The following is a 20,977-nucleotide window of genomic DNA, read 5'->3' on the forward strand; positions in this document are numbered from 1 at the left end:
GCTGTGGAAGATGATCTTCGTGTGCTCTTGCAAAGACTGCCCCAAGAATATCTGATCTGGTGAGAAAGAAGCAATCTCAACCTTCACACTGACATTGGCTTTTTACTCATACTGCCACAAAATGTAGCGATGTAGTTTACTGTTGATATATTAAGACTGTTATCCATGCTACACCATGCTTCAAGACAAAATTTTATTTATTTGTAATTAGAAATAAATATTTCACAATATATAGTTATATATTGTTTGTGTGATTAATCACTATGCTTTAATTCTGTTCAATTTTTTTGTTTTTTTAAAAGAAAAAAATGTTTTTTATTAATCACAACATGACACCCCATTAAGATTGAACCAGGATAAATGATAATATTATAAAATTTACATTTCTCACATCCATTTCGAGGAAAATAGTACATAGCAGGGCTCTTTTAGGTCTTATAAACTGATTTCAGTAAACATTTTTTTACTAGTAAACATCATTAACATATACTCTCAAACAGTGCTATGAAGGAGTTAGAAAGGCATCTATAAAGTCTACAGTGATAACAACTGGCAGGACTAGAACTGTTTTATTGGGAATGTTAAGAACCACGTTTCTATGTTACCTGTTATATCAGTGCACTCTCCCAGTGATAAGGCAACTTGCCTGCTGAGGGTGCCACGATTATTAGTGAGTTTAAGTAACAGATGTTTGATTGATCAGGACTCAAATAAGCTTCCTTTCCCAATTTTGTCTCCTTTAGAGCAGAAATAAATAACTTTGTCTTTTGTAAGTAAGGACACTAATATTTTGAAATTCAACTGCTGTAATCTAACTCATAATTAAAAGGGGGGATGAATTATTATTAGAAATAAGACTTTGAAATACTTAGTTTTTAAAATACCAAGGCTTCTGAATAACTTCTCAAACATATCTTTCCATTTTGGTACATACTTGATAAACTGAACACATTAGATCTGTATTGTAGTCATTTCTTCTACCAACTACATTCTGCCCTCAGTAAGGGTGAGAGCTGTGGTTTCAAACAATTTCTACATAAAAATATCTTTAAATTAGTTTCCTGTTCACTGAACTGGGATGTGCCCCCAACCTCTGTGCCTGTGAAAGATAATTTGAACACACATATAAACTTGCATATATATGTGTGTTTATATGTATATTTAAAGGAAGTTACTTTCCCACTAGAATAAAACTAGACTACAGGACAACTCTGTGAAGACAGTTTGGTCTTCCTTAGAAATCCTCCTCTAGGTGGAGGAAGGCAGGTACAGTTCGCTGAAGGAGGTGATGAGGCTGTAGGAAGTCTCATCCTCTGTCAGTCCTGCATTACCAGGTCTCACCACCACAGCCACCTGCACATCTGCTTCTTCAGCAGCACGGGCCTCTAGAGTAACATCTGTCAGAAACAAGATGTTGTTGGTTGAGCACCCAATGCTGTTCGCAATCTTTCGATAACTCTCTCTCCACTTTGTGTCCAATCTTGGTATCAAAGTGACCATCAACAAGCTCAAGAATATTTCCCTCTGTAGAACGCCCAAATAATAGTTTCTGTGCTTCTAATTCCCTGAAGAATAAATATGCATCTTTATTCCAGCTTCTTTCCACTGTCTGACTGCTGGAACTACATCTTCCAGGAACTCTGCTTTCACGGCCGCGCTGTGAGTGCTGCCCTCCACGTGGCCCTGGGCTGTTTCGGCGCCTGGTCTTCGGTGCAGAGACATCTGCCCGCACACATCATCTGCCGCGGCCTGGGTCATCCGCTGCTGGCCATCTGCCCATTCTCAGAGGCAGCAGGGATTGGAACAGCCCATCCAGGTGGGAGTCCTCTGCAGCCTGTTTCCTCCAAAGATTGACATCCTGCTGGCACTCATCTTCTTCCCAGTGTGACTGCAAATACTCTTCAACATTTTCTTTGATGTAAGGAAATAAAGCGTCCTTCGTGAAAGCTGTCGTCGGGGTTGTGGTACCTTCGATATCTAACAGGATCACAGTGACTACCGGATGCTACCATGGGAATCGCCTACTGGTAGGGGGCAGTGCCGACTGCACCCCCAGCACCGTCCTGGGCTTCCGAGAGCTCCGTGGGAATCTCCGAGCGGTCAGCCGAAGGGAGGAGGCACGAGGGGAAGAGGCCACCTCCACGGCACTGAAGCGGAACAGGCAGCCTGCTGGGCCAGGCACCTGAACTCCGGAGCTGCCCAGGGCCGAGGCCGAGACCAATTCTGTTCAACTTGTAACAATGAAAATACATCCTGCATATCAGATATTTACATTATGATTCATAACATTAGCAAAATGACAGTTATGAAATAGCAAAGAGAATAATTTTATGGTTGGAGGTCAGCACATGAGGGACTGTATTAAAGTTCCATTAGGAAGTAGCATTAGGAACGAGGTTGAGAACCACTGGTCTATAGGAATAATTACTTCAAAGTAAGAGGTTTAATGCAGACGGAGTTCTGTTATCATTGTTCATAATATAACTCAGTGATGGTGTTAGTTCCATGAGGACCGTGGGAAAGAGGAAGCTCATTTAAATTGTGCTGTCAGGGGGAAAAAAATAAGAAAAACCATATTTTAGTGTTTTCTGCCTTGTGGAGAAGTGACACACACGTTTTTTGAGGGAGATCTAAGGGGCAAAAATATGGAAATACTTTAAGAAACAGTAAAACTCAGAAGTAAGAATTACCAAAAGTATTTTAAAAATCACGTTCTATTTTTTTTCTTTATTGATTTTTAGAGAGAAAGGATAGGGAGAGAGAAATAAAAACATGGGTGAGAGAGAACATGAATCAGCCACCTCCTGTACGCTCCCTGCTGGGGCCTAGGACCACAATCTGGGCATGTGCCTGACTTGGAATCAAACTGGTGACCTCTTGCTGCTTGGATCGAGGTTCAGCCGCTGAGCCACACTGGCAGGGCTTACCAATAGTATTTTAAAGAAAATAATAGTGCTAACAAATACATTGTTCTTTCTTCAACATATTAAATAGCAACCTCATGTCCGAGTAACTTCACTAGGCTTCTCCAGTTATCTAACCCTTTTGATTGGCCTATTTCTTGCAAAACATTAAAAAAAATTAGTTTATTTTCTAATTTAAAAGAGTTATCACAAAGAATTTTTAGGTGGTTTTGTAGTAAAAAAAAAATGGATATCAAAATTGTAAACTTGATAAAATTGGAGATAATTATATCTTCCTTTTATTCTCAATAATTTGATATAAATGTCCCAAAAATCGCTTGCTAGCTGTGGCATACGGTTAACTATTATTTTTCTTAAATTGAAAGTTTTTAGATTGTGCTTTATTTTAAAAAAATACTGAAAATATACTTACTAAATTCATAAATATTGGAACCCAAAGCATGCATTTGAAAAGCTGTCTATCAGTAATAATTCTACAGATTTGATCGAGAAAATGCAACCCCAGTCATTCTGGTGAAAAAAGCCCTGTGATAATAAGTACCGGATTATTGAGGCTTGAGATAATTAGGGTGGAATTGGCAATACAGGAGGCCGTGCCTGAACTTTTCAAGTCCCTTGGTGGCAGAGCACAGATTGGACTGCTGCTGGCCAGACTCCAGGAGGTCAGAGGCAGCCAGCTGCACCTTTAGGCAGCAGCACTGGGTGGTGTTCCATCTCCCCAAGCACAGAGGACAACAAGAGGTTAGGAAGTCTTCTCTTTTCAACTGAGATACACATGAACATTTCCCCAGTAGACTCTGCCTTCCTCTAGATGTTAAAGTTTAGGGCAGGCAGATGGTGATTCTGTTAAATAGCTTGCATTAGGGATTTTTGGAGTTTTTTTGAGAAAAATCACAAACTGAAATCTTGGAGACATAGAATAGGACATGGTTTAGGTTACCATTATTTTTAATGATGCATAACTTAGACATGTTTTGTGTCAAAACATTTAAAAAATAAAACCACAAATGATGCTGTCCTGTTGAAAATAATTTAGAATCGTTGTTTCTGAGGATTGTGTAATTAAAAAGAAACGACTGAATTTGCAGGATGCATTGAAATAAATTTTATTTCAGGTAGGTATCTTGAGATGATCAGAGAAAAGCCCTAGTATATCATTTCATAATTATGAAAACATTTAATACATCACCAAAACAGTAGCAAAAGTTCTTAAGGTCTATGTGATAATGAAAGAGTTGAATTGTGAGAGGGATTGTTAAACTGTAAAGCAATGTTGTATTTTCAGCCAAGGCCACAGCTGATCAGTGGGACACCAGAGTATGGATGGTCCTTCAGAATAATTCTGCTTTGAGGCAATGTGCTATGACTTCTTATCCTTCAATCACTGGATATAAGTGATTGCCTAGAATCGGGCAAGAAGTTGGGCAAGGCAGCTCTCTTGGGCTAAGGGAATTTCCTGGCAAAGATTTCATCTTTGAGTTTATAGCTGTCAATATTACCAAAATGCAGTTCCATAATTTATCTTTATACAAACCCAAAATCTACCTTACCAGCTTTGATACAACCTAAAATCCCAAATAAAGGGTTAAGTACCATTTATGTTTTTAGACATGCATCATAACAAGTTTGGAGCAACCCTCACATATTTTGCAATTAAAAGTTTTTACTGTTTGAGCTATTTTTTTTTTTTTAATTTGCTATGAAAACATATGCAATGTGTAAGGACAAAATTGTTGCCCATTTTCTTCAATACTAAAAGTCTATTTTCTGTTATCTTAGAAAAATATCATATTTCAGGTACTCATTTGTTTTAATCTACAGATATATTGACTTTCCAACAACTCTAAAATCTGTACAGTTCATGAAGTATAAAAGTAACAGAATGGGGTCTTGAAAATTTCACAATTTAAGCGTATGGTTAATACACTTATGATGAAATTTCTGATACTAGTAATAAAAAAGATACATATTCAGGAGACTTTTGTTGTTATTAAAATGAACAAGAAAGAGAAAGAAAGGAAAAGCAAAACACTACATTTGAAATTTCTGTTGTGAATGCCTGAATATGCTATGATTTTTCTAACTGAAACATGTTGGGGGAAAAGACAGGTGTTTGGACATTTGAGGAGGAAGAGTATAATGAGCTCTTTCAAATACAAGCCAAAGACTACATAGTAAGATGGAAGGCAGTATTAGAAATATATGTTGAAGTATGATCATGAAGTCCATGAGAGCAAAACTCAACTATAAGATAAGATTGTATTTCAGAAGCTTGGTGGATATTTCAAGGCTGGTAAAAGAAAAACAAACAACAGTAAACACACACACACACACACACACACACACACAAATGTACAGGCAAAGAAAATTGGACCAATAAATGGTTAAGGATGTATAATTAAATTAGAAAAAAATAGGTTTGTGAAAACCAAGAGAACATAGAGTTTATGAAGAGTATCAAATAATATAGTGAAGTCAAGTGAAAATCTTAATTGAAAAAAAGGGGGGCCTTAAATATTTAGATTGCAAAGGAAGTCGTTCCAAAGAAGCAACTCCATTCTCAGAGGGATTGTGCTGACTGAGGAAAGGGGATAAAAGAAATATGTCCGGTGAGGTGGTCAGCACTTAGAGAGTGGCCTCCACCAAAGTTTTCAGCATAATCCCTGGCAATGTTAATACAAGGAACATCATTCTCATAATTATGTTACTTTACATCACCTCAGGGATGTGGCAAGTGTAATTAAGTGTATAATCAGTTGACCTCCCGATTGCAGTAATTACTCTGGCTAATGTAATCACATGAGCTTTTGAACAGCTGAGCATTTTCTTTTCAGCCGGTAGCAGAAGGGGAATTGCGAGAGATTTAAAGGGTGAGACTAAGCACACAGTTGCTGGCCTTGAGGTGATGTGAGGGTTCAGAGGGCTCCAGCAGCGGAGAGCAAGGCCTGGCTGACCGCCAAACAGGGGAGCGGAACTTCGGACCTAGGGCTGCTCAGAATGGGGTCCCCCACGGCCGGCACCAGCCTGGAAGTGGACGCTATTTTATCATTTCTTGATAGAAGTTCAGTCTGGCCAGCACCTTGATTTTGGCTTGCAGATTGCTTCAACCCAGAACCCAGTTGGGCCCACCCACACTTTGGACCTAGAGAATTGTGAGCTAATAAGTGGGTGCTGTTTGAAGCCAACAGATTTGCAATAACTTCTTGTATGGCAATAAAAATAAAAATAAATAATAAATAATAAATAAATAAATAAATAAATACACCCTGCTTAAAGAACAAAATTATCCCAACCAATTCTACAAGTAAGCGTTACTGGTTGTTCTTGGTCATGAATAATGGACTTGTTCCTACTAAGACCCATTTCTGTGATCAGTGAAGTCTGCACAGTGTAATTCAGGGATGGATGCAACTATGATGTTTCAAACTATTAGTGTAGATGAGTATGTTTATTTACAAATGCTTATGCACATCTACATTCGAAGCCAAAATTCTCATTCATTTCTCATATTCAGGGGTGGTATAATCCCTCCCTCTGGAACTTAATTTACTTCTGACCCTCGTTATTTTTTATTACATTTCATACAAATTTGTTTAAGTAGAATTCTGAACCTGGATTTAAATTCCAGTTTCAACAGTATTAACTATGCACAGTTGATGTTAGTACGTGGTATCTTCATTGTCTATCAGCTAGCTAATATTAAATGAGATGATGCACAGGATTGTTGACCCAAACAAATGAGCCAATATGTCTGAGATCACTGAGTCTAGCATCTGACACTTGAAGTAGGTAATAATTATTAGTGGAATCTGAATCTTGCAAGAGACAAAAATGATGATGTAGTCATTTCTGATTATTTCACATTTGTAAGACTGTTATACATGCAAGTTCAAGAATTTTTTGAAAGGTTTTTTTCTCAATATATATGACAAAAATAATGTTCTAAAATGTTTATATAACTGGAAATAGCCTAACATATGAAAATGCAAAAATATTTAAGAGACACCACTTAATAATTTCTTATGTGTTTGAAAATATCAATTATTTAAAATTTATGGAAACAAAAGAGACTTGACAACTAAATATGCTTGGATTCTGTCTGAGAAAAAATTTCTACAATCAACTTCTTTGACAAATTGTTGAAATTTGAATGCGAAGTAAAGACTCGATAATAGTATTTTATGTCATCTGTCCTGATTTTGAAACTGTAATGTTGATATGTAAGGAAATAGCCTTGCTCTTAGGCTGAACATACTGCAGTATTTAGGGGTAAAGGGACATGATATATACAACTTGCTCTCAAATAGTTTAAGAAAAAGAAAGTTGCATAATAATGCACATACATATAAATGGGTAAATATGTATAAAGAGAGAAAGGAAGAAATGTAGAGAGAGGATGATAAAGCAAGTACAACAAAATATACACCATTTAGGTAAAGGGTTTCTAGGAGATTCTTTTACAGCAGGTCCTCAATTAAAGTCGTTTTGTTCAACATTTCATTATAACATTGGTGAGACTATATATGTGTGTATACACGCACACACACATCTATATATCTATATATCTGTATCTATATCATCTATCTATAGTCAACCAGGGCCACTGTCTATGTGGAGTTGGCACATTCTCCATATGTTTGCATGGGTCTTCTCTGGGTACAGTCGTCCCTCACCACTTTGTGCTTCAACTTTCGCAGCTTCACTCTATCGCATTTTTTTCAAATATATGCATTAAAAAATTGATCGAGACAGTGAAAATGATACAGCGCATGCTCGGTTGTCTGAGTCAATTACACACCGCTGTATTACAATTAAAGTTAAAATTACTGTACGTATGGACTGCAGGCCTATGTATTCGAGCACCCCAGGAATCCTTCAACAACACGTGCAACAAATAGAGTCTGGAATGGATTAACCACAATAAACGAGGGGCTGTATTCTGGTTTTCTCCCAGATCCGAAAGACGTGCACATTGAATTTGGTGTGTCTAAATTTCTCCAGTCTGCATAAATATAGGTGTAGATGTGAGTGGCCCTGTGATGGAAAAACAGCCTGTTCGGGTTGCATATCTGTGATAGAAGAGCATCCTGTCCAGGTTGGGAGCCTGCTTTGTGCCCTGAGCTGCCAGGGAAGGCTCTGACCATCTGCAACCCTGAACTCAAATAAGCAAGTTGGAAAAAAAATGGCTTACTTGTTTTTCTTAATCTTTCTTAAGTGTACATATAGCTCACATATATTTCAATGTTTGATAATAGAACTGTTTTGGGTCTTTATTTAAAAATTTGCTGATGTTTTTTTGTGACCGGAAATATGCTGTAAGAACATAACTCTTGTTTGTTCTCATCCAGATTTTCCTGTAATGTATTTGTTACCAAGAAGCATACATTAGAACTATCTAGTGTCAAGTATTATAAAGTTTCTAGGGGGTGGCAGTTGAGAGAGAGGAAGAATCACTTGCAAATATGAGTTGTACTCCTTTTGAAGACATTTCATCTTAAAATTGAATTACACCAGCTAAATAAGAGTATGGTATTAAACATCTCTTTGGCTACTGGCTTATCAGTTTTATACCTTCAATTTGCATTGTTATAGCCATTTAAAAATGGTCTTGAACATTAGAGCATTTTAATATTGTTATGCAGCACTTCATATAAAAAATATAGTGTTGAAACTTTGTAAATAGCAGGTTTATTTTTATTAATTTTTGATTAGTTACTAAACTCGTGAGATCAAATTTTATCATATACTTTCATCAAGAGGATAGAAATTGACAATATATATTGTTTTCTGGAGATGAACTTCTGCTTTCTTTTTACTTGTTTTTAACATTTTTCTTTACATTTTTTTGGTCTACTTCATACTATATTGACTGCATGCAGATTTGTAAGCTTTCTAAAATCCATTTTTATAACAAAAGACAGTATAATAGAGATAACACCTACCACCACTTGTCTCAATATATACCAAAGAGCCTATTTACCATAGTTTATCAGTAGTGCAAATCTCAGTTAGGATACATGTCCTTGTAAGATCACCCAGCTGCCTCTTTTATGTAAGCATCAAGTTGCCTTAAGTCCTGCTTCTGTACCCATAATACCTGTGTCATTTAGTATATATTCCCAAGAAATGTCCATCCAGTGCATACATAGTTACCTCAACATATTAGTAGTAGACATAGGCTGCTCTGGACAGCAGACATTAGAGTATAAATAATAGCCTAGCCGGTGTGACTCAGTGGATTGAGTGCCATCCCATGGACTGAGAGGTCCTGGTTCAATTCCTGGTCAGAACACATGCCCAGGTTGCAGGCTCGATCCCCAGTATGGGTGTGCAGTAGGCAGCTGATAGATGTTTCTTTCTCATGTTGATGTTTCTATTCTGCACTCCCTTCCTCTCTCTCTCTCCAAAAAAAAAAAAAAAAAATCAATAAAACATATTAAAGATAAATAAATAAATAAAATACATAATAATAAACATAATCTAGATACAGGTAGGACATCACTGTGTAATTACTTTTTATAATATAATCTTTGCCACATTTTTTGAATCTGTAATCAAATACATTTTACACTACTCATCTACTCATAACTGGTAACTGCCTTCTTTTCTCAAGCGTCAAAATGCAGAATAAATTTAAATTTCATCATCCTCATCTGTAACAAAAAACAAATGAATGAATGAATAAATAAATGAATAAATAAATAAATAATTTAAAAATAAAATAAATTTTATCATCCTCCCAATAGAATGGAAAACATAGGAGTATAAAAGCATTATTTCATGCTTCTGACATCTGACTAGTGAAATGGCAAGAGGACAAATAAGAAAGGGTGCCATCTCCCTGAAACTAATGAAAGAATCACTTGACCCTATAAAGAGGTTCAATGTAATCCTAAGTAGGTATGACTTTACTGCCTGTATGTTTAGTGCACCGATATAAAGTACAAGATTGATCCCATTTTCTATTTCAGGTTTCCTAATACACTGGCTATAAAACTCCCTTGCTTTGTGACAGATAGGTGTTCTATGTTGAAAACATTGACTTGGTGGTGGTTCACTAACACTGACTCAATTAATTATAGAATATGACAGTAGGTTCAAGTCTAGTTCTTTCTAACTCAGTGGGACTTCACAATTCTATAAAAGTACTCTAATACCTCTCAAATTAAATTACCTAAATATAATTATGATAATTTGTCTCAAAATTAAACAATCTAGTATATCTACCATATAATTACTGCCCTTTAATTCATAATTTTGATGTTATACTCCAATGATAGAACTGCACTCTGTTTTAAGATTTTGAAGACCATTAAAATTCTCATTCTTCAGGACAAGATAAATGACTTCAGCAGTACCCTTTTTTTCTCCTTAAGAGAGTGGAGTCGTGTTATTGCTCTTCATTTTAAATGATAGGCACTTTAGTAGAATATAGTGCCGTTTGGAGAAAGCCGCTGTCATTTTACTCTGCACATTTGGGTTGCATAAATGCTAACTTTAATGATGCAGCATTGCCTTTGTAAAATTATCTTTTATGGTGAATGAACTGGTCATTAATTTCACTGTAAAGACATAATTTGTACATTTTAATGCATTTTTCAAGTAATCTATTTGTGTGAGCATAACGTCTGGCAGCTCCTGAGAGAAGACAGGAGAGTAAAAACCTACCTTAGTTCCATAATTTCTTTAATCTCTCTTCCCTATCACATAAAATCCAGCTTTAAAGTTTCATTTCTTTGTTATGCCAGGATCATAGTTATTTTGTATACAAATACATCCATGGCATGACGTGTGCGGGTTGCATGGGTGCCGCAATTACACCAGATTGCACAATAGTTTGTTAATGCTCTATTGCTTTTCCATGCAAATCGCTAAAATGAAGAGCCTGGAACTCAGTCACGTTAGCCATACATCTCCAATTTAATTTACTCTTTCTAAAAGTGTGCTCATCTACATTTTTACTACAAGTATTCCCCATTTTCTTTTATTTCTCTATCTCAGTTCCAATTGAATATGCCTGAGCCCACTGATTCATGAGCATATGAAAAAAATTGATACTAGTTTTTTTTAACCAGACAAAGGGTTGAAAATACTCTAGAGTTTTCTGCAAAATCTGCAAATGGTATTTAAATAAAACCTTTAGTATATGGAGGAAACTTTAAAAATAGCAATGTAGAAACAGATATCTAGTAGAAACAAAGTAATTACATACAACATTTCCCAAAGAAAGTATATTCTGGATAAAAGAAACTGAATTGGAAGATTCAAAAATTCACTTAAAGAATACTACCTTCTTTTTTCTTGTGTCTTTTCTTCTTAGTAAAGTGAATGGGAAACAAATTATTTAATCAACACAGTTTGAGAAAATTGCTTCTCATTATAAATTCAATTTTTATTTAGATTCTTTTCTATGTATTGAAAATAGTTCACATCAATTTGGTAAAGAAAAAAACTTATCTATATTGTCATCAGAGAAATCAACCAGAGAATTCAAAAATACACATTTTTCAACAGTTTAATCATGCTGAGTACTTAAGTTTCTCAACTCAATGGATCATATCAGATTGCATTGCCAAAGATAATTTCTGAGCACAGAGTTGTAATACTTAAGGAACAGTAATTCCTCTTTAAGGATCAAAAAATATATATTTTATTTAGCTGGTAGCATGGAACTTATTTGTATTTATTTTAAGTCAAGATCTTGATAACATAAAAGTATTCAGGAGAAACAGAAAATGGGAATTTGAAAACTAATGATGAAATGTACTCATCTTTCTCTCTTGGCCCTTTGTATCCTACTTACTATTTTATCCTCGTTTCTCCTCGCTATGGACGGCTGGAAGTACACTGACGTTGCTTTGAAGTATCTTGACATTGCATAAAACAATTCCATTTAAGTCATAGAGCCCAAGCAGAAATGGATTCTACCACCAAAACACAGTTGGGATTGCAGCATTTATCACCACAACAAAGTGTGTGTTTATCCAGAAATTATGTCAGGCGTGGCAGATGCTACACAGATACAGAAGACACAGACAGAGGAGGGAGAACACCTTGCCTTTCTCATAACACAGTGAAAGCACACTGAAGAGGATGCCTAGAATGTGAGGAAACAATGTGGGATGGATATACATAAAGACTTTTTTCTTTTATTATCCCTAATTTCTTAGAATCTCGTTTGTAAAATGCAGCTGATTGCAAGAACCCATTCATTATTCACAAATTTTAGATGTGTATGGCTAAATGGACTATTTAGGGGAAAAGGTGTCTTTAATGATTTTTCCTTGTTTTAAAACATGGCAAGATACTCTCATGAAGGCATTCAGGTAAGAAGACAGATTTGCACACCCCACCCCAGTCCTGCACACTTTTGACCTCATATTGATAGCAACTACCAAAAAGAAATAATGTAAATTGGAAGAGCCAGTAGAGGGACCTGCCTAATGCTAGAATACAAATGAGGTGCTAAGAGCAGGCTTCTTGATTGGTACTGGATTTGTACCAGCAGGACAGGAAAGCTCTGACATTTCCTCCTGGACGAATGTTTATAACAAGTAGGAACTGCACACTGTAGGAGATGAACAGTTTAGCTATGGATACTAACTGTATTTATTGGGTAGAGACGAAACTGATTCTGGCTACAGTTATGGCTCTCTCTCCGATCTCTTTGGATGTCTGATTTCCAGTGGGATGTCTAATATATTTATTTTTTACTATTTTAGGCCAACATTTTTTTTACTAAGCATCCTCAAGTGCCACCACACTATTATAAACATCTATGAAAGAGTCTGTGGAAAGAGTAGCAGCTTTCACCAGTACTCAGTCAAGGTTCTTGCGGCTTCCACTCTAGCTGCAAAGCCAGCCTCACGTGTGAAGTCTGTGTTGCATCAGTGTGACAGTCTCACTTCTAAACTGTGTCTCACTTCATTATTGCTGCATGAAGAATGACTGCAAAATTCAGCAGCTAAAAAAAATAAGTTCTGATTCCTCCCAGTTCCTGTGGGTCAGAAGTTCAAGAGTGGCTTAGCAAGATGGTTCTGACTGGGGGTCTCACGAAGTTGCCGCCAAGATGCCCACCAGGGCTGCCGGTGTCTGAAAGCTTGGCTGCAGCTGAAGAAACTGCTTCCAAGATGATGCACATACATTCCTGTGGGCTGGAGGCCACAGTTCTTTGTTGACTGTTCGCAGGAGTCCTCAATTTCTCACCTTGTGGGCCTTCCCATGGTGCTGCTTGAGTATCCTCATAATATGGCAACTGACTCTTCCCAAGAGAGGGTTATCTGAAGACAGAGACTGAGAGACAGACAGGAGGCAGAGACTGAGAGAGAGGGGGGGGGCGTGGGGTGGGAGCAGAGGAAGAATGAATATGATGGCATTGACCTGGGCTCAGAAGTGACACGCATCACTCTGACAGCGTTCTGTTGCTAACACAGACTGACCCAGATACAATATGTGAGGAAACTGCATAAGGGCATGAATACCAAAAGGTGGGAATCATATGGGCTATCTGAGAGGCTTTTTACTAAAAGTTCCTTGATGTTTTTCTCTCCTAGGAAAAGGTGTGAACCTTTGTGGAGTCTTACTTTTCCACAGTACAATGAGCACTGTTAAATGTACGCCATAAGCATGTAGAGTGAGCTAATGTATTAATACAAGGTTTATCTTCCTTTCTGTTGTTAAGTGTCATTAATTCTCCTCTCCCTAATTCTTTTCTGAAGATCAAAAAGTAATCTTTGGAAAGGAAGCAGTCTTCTTAAGATATACCCACATGAATAAAAGTCTGGACTCTTGACGTATTTCAGCTACTGGCTGGATGCATCCAGTTCTTCCTTACGTCAGTGTAGTCCTTAGAAATAGGAAGATCTGTGGAGTTTTTCAGACATTGGTCTTATTACCCTGCATTTCATAGCGCATCCTATTTTTTCTTTTTCTCTGAAATATCTCTAGAATCTGTTTATTTCTCATTACCTCTTCTTACTGCCCTAGTCAAAGCCAATATCATCTACCACCTGGACTCTGCCTGTAACTATCTGATTTTCCCTACCTGTACCCTCTTTTCCTTCTGCCTGCCAGCTTAATGGTTTTCTTCATTGTTGTTTTTTGTCTGTGTTGTTCTGTGTTTTTTCATGTTAAATAACATCTCTTCTCTGCTCACTGTCCCACAGGCTTTCCTCATGATGTTTTCTGATGACTTTCATCTCCCTACAAGATTCCCCCTGCCGCACCGCACATGCACGTGCACACACACACACACACACGCGCATCGTTACCCTCCTTTTTCATGTAACTCTCTCTACTCCATCATTTTGCTCCAGCTATGCCAGCCTCTGTGTTATTTCTCAAAACATCAAAAGCATCCCCGACTTGGAGTGTTCTTTAGCAGCAACCCCTGCTTGGACTCATTTGCACCAGAACATGTCACTCCATCACTGCATTTATGTCTCTATCCAGCATGACACTAAGAGAGTGGTCTCTTCTATCCACATCATTGCATCCCCCGTCTTCCCCTATCCCCTTCCCCGAGTTACTTCTCTTCCTAACCTGTTTAGCTATCAAACATGTTATCTGTTTATTTTCTGATTTCATTATTTTGTCTCATTAAAAAAAGCTATTCTCCATTAAAGTAAGAACTTCTGTGGACTTTGCTATTCTCAGCAGTAAGAACAGTGCGTATAATTCCCCACACTCTGTTCGGCACAATCATTATTTACCAACATTAACAACAGTTTTCCCTCAGAGTGAAAGCAGAGTCAATAATCAGGGTGCACTTTTCTGAACCACACATGCCAGTTATTTAAAAGGCGAATAAAACCAGATGCTAGGAAAGAACAGAGAACAATCTCCTATTAGGCATAGATTGCTATTTAAATTTGTGTTATACTATATAACACAATGTGTAGTTTTGCATCTGCAATAAATCTTATGTCTTAAGGCTCTAAAACCCACCACAAATAAATTTTTAATAGTTACATTTTTGAAGCTTAGAAACGAATCACATATTTATTTCAAAATATTGTTTTGAAAAAATTCTGTGACATCCCTCTTTTTTTAAGTTAAAATTTTTTGTGGTTGGTTATTTTTAACTGAAATTTATATTTATGTCACCTGTCCATGTAATATTTGGTTCCTATAACTACTGAATCTGGTAATTAGCTAACACTGTCCTCCACGGTGAAACAGACAAGAGAGTTCTCGGAATTACTTGCTATCTATAACTTTATACCTTTCCAGTTTAACTTTTGATTTATGTTTAATGAGCTTCTAAATATTTAAATGCATTAATCTCTCTGGACTACAGCATGGCCAGTTAAACATTTTAATTCAGTGGCAGCTTGCCCTGGCCAGTTTGACTCAGCGGTTAGAACGTCGGCCTGCGGTCCTGAGAGACCCGGGTTCGGTTCCCGCTGAGGGTTGCAGTTTGTCCCCGGCCCTCGATGTTTTTCTCTCTGTCTCTCGTCCTCTCTCTCCCTCCCACTCTACCTGGAAAAGTGGAAAAATGTCCTCAGGTGAGGATAAAAAATAAATAAATAAATAAATAAATAAATAAATAAATAAATAAAAATAAATAAATTCAGTTGCATCTTCATAACCAGGGCCTAGCTAGACAGGCATTTCTGTTATCTCCAGTTAAATTTGTTTCCACTAAATCAATCTTTATTTCTCAACATTTATTGTTTACCATTCTTTGTTTCCATGGTCCTCTACCCTCTCAGTACATGTTTTCCTTGAAGATAGGACTGCGTCAGTCATCCCAATCAAAATGCATGTGGCATATGAAAAACTTAAAGTAAATATTTGATGATAATTTATTCTTTTCTTAAGTAAGAAATTGCTCCCAACTTTAATAGGCTCACTATCCAGAGAGGGGATGTAAACTAATGTAATGGTTTACATTTAAGTGCTTATATAATATTTATGGGAAGAATATAAAATTTTTCTAGTAGCTATGTCTGCCTTATTATGTCTCACTTTCAAGAACAGATTGCAGTCAATAGCTAGAGAAAATGCATAATATAACATGTTAATATAACATTTATTTTTATGAAACTATGCATAGATGATATCTCAAGTGCTTTGTTTTGCTCAATAAATTATTCATTTATTAAATAATGCTCTATACAGCATTTAATATGTACTAGCTAATGTGATATACACATAGGAAAAAGTGGTGATCCTACAGACCTTATCATATTTCCTTTATTCAGAGTAAGTTGGAATACATATTGGGAGAAAGTGTTATGGTCGATTTAAAATGATAATTATAGAAGTAGTAATAATAATATGAGGTTGAGATGTTTACGTTTCTACAAGTGTGGTGAATTAGCTAGGCTGCAGTCACCATCAAGTTAGACCCACTCTTAAATGTGAAACATCCAGGATTCTGAAAACAGCTACAAAACTGAGAAAACAGTGTAGGAAATTTGTGTGTTTTTTTGGCCATAGAAGAGGCTGATTCCACCTGGAGCAGAAAGCAGGCATAAGAATTCGTGGCAGACAGATCAGAATAAAAGACTCTAGCTACCTGAGAAAATGCCTATGCCTTGAATGCACAAAATGACAGCATTAGGAAAAATGTATTTCAGATAAATAATGCAGAAATCTTCATCAGTTCAAAAGTTGCAGAAAAGAGTTGGGTAATTGACTAGCTTTAGGCAATAACCCCCATGTACTTTTCATTTCCAAACCCAAGGAGTAGTACAAAGTTCACTGCCCAAACCTGCTTCTCCTGGGAACTCCTGGGACCTCAATTTGTGCATCCTGAGGTTTGTGTAAACACATAAGTTTATGTGTCTTCATCTTTCATGCAGTCATGTACTAAAAGAAAAAGACATCTAAAGAGGCAAACTAATTTAAAACAAATTTACAAATGAGAAAAAAAGAATAACAAAAAATAAAAGGGAAAACCTTAATTACAAATAGCACAAGAAACAGAAGTGTTAGAATAGAGAGACTGATGTAGAAAATGCACTATTAATGTAAAACAAGTGAATAAGTTTACAAATAGACATTTATATACAAAAAAACACAAAAATAAAAAAAAATTTCCAAAGATGACATAAATAGTAAAATATCTGATAAATAAATTTTGAGTTGTGGGCTGCATTGTGTTCCCCCAAAATTTATACTTTGAAAGCCTAAACCTGGTACCTCAAAATATGATTGCATTTGGAAAGGTGATTAAGTTGAATGAGGCCTTCAGGGTGGGTCTTAATCCAATATCACTGAAGTCCTTATTTAGAAGAGGACATCTGTGTATGTAAGCTACAATTAAAAATATATTTTCATAAAAAGAAAAGAAATTTGCACATACAAAGAGACACCAGGGATGTACACACAAACCACCAGGTTGTGGACCCTGAGAAGGAAGCCACCTGCCAGCCAAGGAGAGGGTTCTCTGCAGAAACAATACCTGGGGACACTTTGATCTTGGACTTCATCCTCCAGAAAAGAGAGAAAATAAATATCTGTTGTTTAAGCCACCCGGTCTGTGGTATGTCTTATGGTAACCCTTGAAAAAGATGCAGGTTGGGAGAACAAACAGGTGTTTCACAGAAGATGTACAGAAGGATCGGTAAATTTAAAAAACAAACAAAAAACTATTAAGTAACATAGACACAGCAAGAGCAATAACTGGGTTAGAAAAAGTCAAAGAAAAATAATAGCAAAGTAGAAATATTTGAAGAAATAATAAAGACAAGCATTTCAGAAATAAAAGGACCCGTAGAATGCCTAATATGAGAAAGAAGAAAAAGTCTTCACCAAGATATATTTTACTGAAATTTAAGATTCTCAAAAGCAGTCAGAATATTTTAAAAGCTTTCAAGAGAAATTTTCATCACTTAAAAGCAAAAAGATCAACATCATTATGTGCACCAGTAAAAACTATAAACAGTGGAATAATGTGTGTGTGTATGTCTGTGTGTGTGTATTTTTAAATATATATTTAAATATATATATATATATATATATATGTTAAGCATTCTATGCTAAGAAGAAATGTAGGACTGAAAGACTCTAAAAGAAAACACAATAATGATAAATAATAATACATTTAATCATATTAACACTTTATTAAAGCATGCTCTAAAAAGACAAGGCCTAAAATGAGTGAAAATAATTGATATATCCCTACATTAGAATTGATTTTGACTTATTTATCCAATTTTAATATTCATACGGTAGGGCAAAAGTATGTTTACTATTATTCACATGGAAAGTAATATAATAATTAATAATAAAAGAATAAACTGTGTCTTGCATACTCACAACTGTAAACCTACTTTTGCTCCACCCTGTATATAAATTTAAGTCACATAAAATGTTAAATGTTGTAGGCTAATAAATGGTCTATTATTGTCAATTCCCCATGTTTTAAATACATTTCTTATGGTGTGAGATTTTTTGTTCTACGCACTGGGATCCATGTATAAAAATATTTAATACCGCTATTAATAAATAAAAAGCGAGGAATAATTCAGTTCTGTATCAAAAACAGAATGTAAAAATGCATGTCAGTGTTCCCATTCAAAGAAGGATGTATATGAAGAAAATAAATAAACTACAGTTTGATATAATAAATGAATTTCAAAACCCTGACATTAAATTTAAAAAAAAAATCACAGGGGAATATGATTCTATCAAGGAAGACAAAACTAGACAAAAAAGATAAATTTAAGCAATATACTTTTACAGACTTATAAATATGTAGTAAGAATATGAAGATTTGCAAGAGAATTGTTGACATATAATGGTTTTCTATAGGAAACAGGGTATAGCCTGGGATGTAAACTGGAAAACAATTTTAAAGAACTTTAGTGTTTCTATTTTAAGCTGAGTGATGGTGAGAAAATGTATCCTCTTTTGTGTAGGTATGTATTACATGTTCTTAAACTGTTAAAGTAACCATGGTTAACAAACATGGTCTGTTATTTCAAGAAGAAACTGTGCATTTAGAGCCATGGACTGTACAATGGAACAAAGAAGCGGACAAGCTGAAAATGCCTCAAGAAGGAATTGAATCATGTAAGAACTTCTGGGCAGAAATACAGAATTTATAGAAGTTATATTTTATCCTAATCATAGCGGAGAGCAAGAAACTAATTTGGATTACTCTAGCTGCTGTGCAGAGAAAGATTTTTTTTTTTTTTTTTCCCAGAGCAAATAGTGGAGAAGGAAAGACCAATTTGGAAACTCTTTCAGTAATCCATCTGACAGATGTTAGCTGCGGCTCATGTGATTGTCACAGAGCCGAAGAGAAATAGACAGTGTGGAGATATATATAGGAGTTACAATTTATAAAACTTTGTGAAGGATTGCATCTAGTGGTTTAAGTAACAGTGAATGTTAAACAATATTTTTATGTCTTCAAATTGAGTGACTGAGGGAGGATAATTTATTAATATAGAGAATATTATAGAAAGAATTGAATGGTACATGGGACTAGATCAAGAGATTCATTGGAACAAGTTATGTTTGGGCGTATTATGTTGTGTTTAGTTACCGGCATATTATGTTCTGTGAACCAGCCAAATGGAAACCTTAAATGATCAGTTTGAAATACGCATCTTGGTAGCAGAGAAGTATAACCCATAAACCAGTGGTTCTCAGCCTTCGTAATGCCGCGACCCTTTAATACAGTTCCTCATGTTACGGTGACCCCCAACTATAAAATTTTTGTTGCTACTTCATAACTGTAATTTTGCTACTGTTATGTCTTAGGCGACCCCTGTGAAAGGGTTGCTCGACCCCCAAAGAGGTCGCGACCCACAGGTTGAGAACCATTGCAAACAGTGAGGCATTAGCTAGGAGGGGCATGTGAGGTCTTGGAAATTAATGAGGTTACATAAAGATCATGCAGGAGAACAAAAGAAGATAAGGTGTGAGATGTTCATACTTCAGCAAGAAGTAGCAAAACAATTCTAAACAAAGAGGAGACACAATGTACAAAGACATTAAGAATGTAAATAACTAACTAGAACAGAGTATCAGAGAAGCCAGGAGAAAATTATTTTTTTAAATGTATAATCTCTGTTCAGTTGGTGTGGCTCAGTGGTTGAGCATCATCCCACGCACAGAGGAGGCTGGTTTGATTCCCAGTAGGGGCACATACTTGAATTGAAAGCCTGATCCTTGGTAGGGGGTGTGCAGGAGACAGCTGATTGATGTTTCTCTCTCATTGACGTTTGTATCTCTCCCTTTCCCTTCCTCTCTTTAAAATCAATGAAAACATATATATATATATATATATATATATATATATATATATATATGTATTTAAAAGTATAATCTTCTCTGACAAAGGTTACAGTAAACTTGAGGAAGATGATGACTGATAAGTATTTACTGGATTTACCAAATTAAGGTCACAAGGGATGGCAATAAGAAAATTTTCAATTAAATGATGCAGTCAGTGTGCAGAGCACTAAAGAGTAAAATCTATTTAAGGAAGAGATGATGATGTGCAGCTAATGCTTAGAAGAAGCTTGAGCATGGAAACCCAGGTGGAAAACTTGACGACTTATTATCCAGATGTACAGTGGAAACACAAGTTTTCCTTTTATTTGACTAATTTTTCTCATGAATCCTAACTTTGCTGTGCAGTATGGATCTGAGAAGGCTTAGCATTTTCAGAGGTTCCCTCTGGTTTAGGTCCATATCTAATCTTCACCTGAATGAGTATGTCCTTCAAATACCTTCTTCTTCCTCTTGTTCCTCTCCAAGATGGCAAGTAAAAGTAGGGGCTTGCATGAGGGTGGGGTGGTGGTGATGGCTGCATGCCCTTGGATCCAAATGTGAACACTCTCTTTCTGTCCTTTAAGTTCATCTTGAAGATGCCACATGTCAGCCTACATTCTGGGTTAACAGTTGGCATTTCTATCTGAAGTCCACAGCTAGGAACTCACAGCTACTCTCTGATCCATGAACTATGGAATGAGGATATAGCTATTGATGACCAGATTGGGCCAAAAGAAGTAACTTATGTGGATTCTGGATAATTAATAAAATTATTATGGAAACAGGAAGTTAATTTCCTGCAACAATTGATGCATGCT

The 20,977-nt window shown here is 36.2% G+C and overlaps 1 pseudogene; it reads right to left on the bottom strand.

Annotated features, from left to right (window-relative positions):
- Positions 1 to 1,248: 1,248 nt before the first annotated feature.
- Positions 1,249 to 20,764, bottom strand: LOC118641583 (annotated as a pseudogene).
- Positions 20,765 to 20,977: the final 213 nt, after the last annotated feature.

Source organism: Molossus molossus, unplaced genomic scaffold, assembly GCF_014108415.1.
Source record: "Molossus molossus isolate mMolMol1 unplaced genomic scaffold, mMolMol1.p scaffold_m16_p_3, whole genome shotgun sequence".
NCBI classification, from domain to species: domain Eukaryota; kingdom Metazoa; phylum Chordata; class Mammalia; order Chiroptera; family Molossidae; genus Molossus; species Molossus molossus.